Source organism: Mus caroli, chromosome 15, assembly GCF_900094665.2.
Source record: "Mus caroli chromosome 15, CAROLI_EIJ_v1.1, whole genome shotgun sequence".
NCBI classification, from domain to species: domain Eukaryota; kingdom Metazoa; phylum Chordata; class Mammalia; order Rodentia; family Muridae; genus Mus; species Mus caroli.
The window spans coordinates 41,227,327-41,232,712 of NC_034584.1; the positions used below are offsets into that span (position 1 = coordinate 41,227,327).

A 5,386-nucleotide genomic window follows, 5' to 3' on the forward strand; every position below is an offset into this window, starting at 1 on the left:
CATAGAGTGCAGCAGAGTTGTGATATGCATGTGTTAAATGATTAAATACAGATCTCAGAGCTTGCACTGCAGAGATCTAAGCTTTCACAGGAAAAGATAAAAGTAAGAAATGTAGCATAGCTTTAACCAAAGTACAGAGAGTTGAACTTTGAATTCCAGAGAAGGTTTCCTGTGGAATTTAAGCCATGGATAAAGTATTCAATAATGAGGAAGGTTTACCGAGGAAATCAAAGTTTGAAGACTTTTTAGCAGACTGGAGACTGGATACAGGTGATGGCATTCATTACATGAAGGCAGGGCTTAGGAGCCTGACTGACTTATAAGCTTTAGTAATCTGCTGAAATAGTTTAAGCAGATAAGAGACTAATTTTCTACTCAAGAGTCAAAATTAAAGCTAATAGAGCCTCTGGATTTAGTTCAGAATTCATATTTAAAATAAATAGAAAATGTCTTTGTTTAATTTTCTGGATGTAAGAGTACAAAGAAAAATAACTTTATACAGTGGATAGGATACAATAGGCCTAAACTAGAAAGTATTATCATGCTTGGGATATATTATAAATGAGATTTTGGTGACTAGTATCCACATTTCCATGCACAATTGTTTACTATTTAACTAGATAAAATTATTTCCTAGGGGAAAATACTTTATAAAAACAGATAATTTATCAAGTTTCTCTACCAAATTGATGTATACTTTTTAATGACCTCAGGATTTCCATTATCATTTATTGACCCACCTTATCTTGCTTAGTTGAGTTCCATTTGCTGGGACTCTGTGGAGAGAAATGCACCAAGAAACTTCTGTTGGTATACTGTGGCTTTTTTTCTTTTCCTACTTCTGAGGACTTACCCTGATTGGCAGAGTGAGAGTCACATGAAGTTTTGCTAAGTCAGACTCACAAGTTGAGGCAAGACACATGGTGAGGCAGGACCAGTGAAGGACATGTGATGTTTGGAGGGATGTAAATAGAACTCAACAGAAAGTGGAGGAGGCTGATGTTGGCTTGCTTGCATAACTAAATGCTTTTTAGTCTCCTGTCTTCATTAATCTTCTCTTCACTGAGAGAGGCACCGCCAGTACTATTCTTGGCATTCCTGGTCAGGTTACTTCTTCTGACTTAGACTGAAGCTGAGGCTTATATCTGCTAGGGAGTGCTACTACTGCTGATTTGTGTTTGCTATCCTGACTCTACTGGACTGCACTGCTGGACTGCTCATAATAAGCTAAAAAATAGAAGAAATGAAGGCAATCCACCTCATGATACTTTCTGTTATATATAAAAACTGATTAATTAATATGCATTTTCATAATGATTAAATAGCACCACAGATGACTCCGTCTGTATCAAATCCTTCTTCTGATTGTCACTTGATTAATCCCTCTTATATTGTATTTCTATTAATTATTTAGTTATATAAATTCAGAGAATTTCATGCATCTTTTTTCAAATTTCGAAGTCATCAGTCTATCTAATTGATGTGCATTTGAACCCCTGGGGACCTTTTTATTATCATTTTTATTTAACACATACTAAGACCATATGATTTTTTAAATTCTGTGTGATATTTTAGAACTTGTATCCAATGTATATGTTCCAACTAGAATACCTGCCCTAATCATTGCTTCAGATGTTTTGAGAATTGTTTTTAACAGGAAATATGTTCTGTTTGCTTAAGTTGTTTTCTAACTGAGTTTACTAATCTTTAAATCATATGTTTCATTCCTGTTACCTTGGCAATGAGGAACTTGTGTTCCTGGTAACATTTAAAACTATGTCTGAATAAAAGGCAATATGGAATTTAGTATAAAAATGCTCTAAGTGCTACATAGGGTTTAGGTACTATATGAGAAAATTTTGTTCTAAATATCCTTATCATCATTCTAAGTGAGCTAAACTAATAACAGGAAAAAAGTGTTTACAAGATAGCTTAGAAACCCAAGATTCTTTGTTAGTTTTCTTGTTGATGGGATAAGTTACCTTGACAAAACTAACTTGGGTCTGTGTGTTTTGGCTCACAGAGTGATGTCTCAGACCATCACATTTGGTAGGAAGTTTATGAGAGCTGGGTACATTTCATGTATAGCCAGAAAGCATAGAGCAATGAAGTTCCAAACACAGTGAAGAAAATTCTTCATAGTTAACCAGAGGATAACCTAATGAATAAAAATACTTGCTACTTCATCAGTTACTAAAACAAATTAATTTTTTATTTACCTTTAGGGTTTTAAAACCATTTGACAAGTTACCTGGGAAAATCTGGGGATTTGTGTCAGTTGCTAATACAAATAACTTTGTCTGAGTACAGCCACAATGCAACAGTGAGAAGGCCTTAGACAATAATTTCTCACATAAATCTATACAAAAGGTAGAAAAAAATGAAAGCTGGAACGAAGTAGGATAATTTACAGAAGAATGAACCTCAGCTCAAAGATAGTGGCTACAGAAATTTCTAAGGTGTCACTGTGTAAATGGCTATAAAAGATGATCCCTATACTTCACAGATTATAGTGATATCAGGACACTATTTTTTGGATCAGGATGTAACTCCAATATCTCAAGAAATATTGTTCTTCCAAAGTATTACATTTCAGGTACACTATATAAAATGTTGAGAAGCAGAAGTATTGGCAAAATGTTTCAACAAAAGATGGATTAACTGAGACATATGTGTCACTTAAGTGTGAGGCCAAGATAAAAGGAAGGTAGACATTAGAAATTCCTGGAGACCACCATGAGGGAGCCAATGATTTCTTGTTTTACTTGAAGACTTAATAAATTTATGAAGGCTCTGGGCAGTTTAAGGGATTATTTGTACAAAGAAAAGAACACTATGAGCTATTTTTCTATTGTTTAATGTTTTGTTTATGTTTTATTGAACAACACTTAGGAGGACAATTTCCTCAGGTGTTTCATTAATGAGTACCAATTTTATTAATTAAATCCCTTCAAATAATTTGAAGAACAATTATAAATTAAAATATCTAATAGAATAGTGAATGCATTTTCATGTTGTCTAAAAAAATAGTTGGGAGGCTTATGTCTGAAAAATAAAGGGCTTTATGTAGCATGTTAAAGATGGCAACAAAGAAAAGGTGTGGAAAACACATCTGTGATGTCATGCAGCTGCACACTGCTACAATACATCATTCTTGTCTAGGTTTCTAGAAGTGTAAGGCTAAAGAGAATTCATCCAAGTAGTGTATTGTTTTCCTAGAGAAAATTTCCATATATTAAATTCTCTTTCCTAAGGAGTGGTACTTCAATATGCCAAGTACCAGCCCAGGCGTGAGATAAAGTCTTATGTACAAGGTGTTATGGAATTTTAGAAGAAATGACTGGACATCAATCATGGGGTACAAGCTGACAGCTTTATAGTCTGCTCAAGATACCTCTCTAGATAGCTCTCGACATAACTCTTGGGTTTTCCACCCAATGTCAGAAAACATGCTAGACAAACTCTAAAAGAAGAATAACAGCTTTTTGGATAGTTCTTGGGTTTTTTAGAAAATTTTCTAAACAAAATTCTAAAGGAGCTGTGTGTGTTCTCTAGGTAGCTCTCTCTGGGTAGGTTTCTCTAGGCATATCTTCCATGAAGAGCAAAGCCCAGTTTTTATTTACATATCAATTCAATCAATTAACCCAGGTTCTGTTTTGATTATATCATGAATCAGCGTTTTATGACCTTAGCCAATTGAGTCTTAGAAAAAGACAGCAAGTGCATTTGTTTATTATTATTATTATTATTATTATTATTATTATTATTATTATTATGATGTGTGGGGCAGTGAGACGTGCACAGAAAGCCTAGTCCCAGAGCAAGCACAGGCCTTGAACCCTGGTGACCCAGTAGGTGATGACTTTCTCTACAAGGGACAGCAAATGTTTGGCCACGCCCCCTGGGCCCTTGGCTCCTGTCAGAACTATAACTTCCCATAGTCAGCCCCCCCACCCCCCTGCAGAGACGTGTGTGGCCATCAGTCACATAGGTAATACCCCAGGCTCCTGGTATTCTGTCTGGTCTCCACCCCCAATGTTATCTGGCAACAGCCAGGTTGACCTAGCCCACTATAAAAGGAGCTACTTTTCCTCTCCTCTCTCTTGCTCCCTCTCTTACTCTCTTGTCTCTCTTACTCTTGCTTCCTGCTTGTTCCCTCTCCCCCATTCCCTTCCCCCCTCTCTCCATGTGATCATGGTTGGTCTCTCCGTCTTTACTCTTCTCCCTTTCTCTGCCTTTCTGCAGTAAGTGCCTTAAAACTATGGTCTACCTCTTCTCATTGGGATCCGTCATGCTGGAGCAATGGAGCAGGTCTTCCCCTAAGGAGCTGCACATTCAACCTCTTTCTGGAAGCCTCTCAGTGTGCCGAGATGGTCTGCACCACCCAAGCTGCCCACCTGAGCAAGTCTTGGACTTTCTTATCTGTTTGACCAAGCCAGAGGTCCCTCCTCCCTGCCCTTTTCCCTTCAGCATTGGCCAGAGTCCATCCACAGGCCCACATTCCATTCTTAGGTCTTCTGTGGCATTCAGCAGCAGCTGCGGTGCCCAAGAATAAAATCCTGCCAGTCTTGGCCTCCCACCCTCACCCCCNCCCCCATCCCCACCCCATCCCTACCCCCACCCCTACCCCTACACCCTGCCAGGCCACTGCATTCTCTGGGGCCTCAAGTCTCTCAAAGGTTAAGTGCATCTTCTCTCTTCATAGCACATAAACTCAGAAATTTACCTGCCTTTATAATCACAATCAATGAGCATAGCTGAGTGGGATCTTGCCTTGCCCTAAGATCACCACTCCTACCATGTTTGAAGAGCAACTCCCTCTCTCCCAGACTAGCCTTGAATTAAGAAATCTGCTTGCCTTTGTAAAAATAAACAAAAATCATAGCTGGGTAGGATCTTATCTTGAGATCATTACTTTCTTACATCCCGGTGCCTCTTTTATTACTTGAACCTTTCTTCTTGTTTTTTGATTTTTTTCTTTCCCTTTACTGACTAATTAGTGCAGTTGCCTCTGTTCTTTCAGGTTGTTGAAAACCCTCATACAATTCATATTGCATCCTTATATTTTGCATAGCTGAAAAATCTTGTTCATATGCTCTTGAATTCATGTTTTCAGTTCTTCCTCACAGACTTAAGGGCTGTAAGAAGATAATAGGACTTACCATTTTGCTGAGGAATATAGACACATTCTTGCTTCCCTGCATACTGCTGTTTCTGGTTATCATGGAGTCATTCTCCTTGGCAGGCAGAACATTTCTTGAAGGAAAAACATGAAGTAAAATGTCTACATTAATATAACAAGCTTTATGCATAGCAACTGTCAACACTTGTGAAGGCCCATGCCCTTCTGGCTCTACTTCAGGGACAGGACTTGTGTCTCATAGTC

At 38.0% G+C, this 5,386-nt stretch overlaps 1 non-coding gene across 1 annotated transcript; it reads right to left on the reverse strand.

Annotated features, from left to right (window-relative positions):
* Window positions 1-3,421: 3,421 nt before the first annotated feature.
* On the reverse strand, window positions 3,422-3,483 carry LOC115029436. The gene has a single exon (XR_003835015.1). It is a non-coding gene; the product is annotated as a U7 small nuclear RNA (small nuclear RNA).
* Between the last annotated feature and the right edge of the window lie 1,903 nt (window positions 3,484-5,386).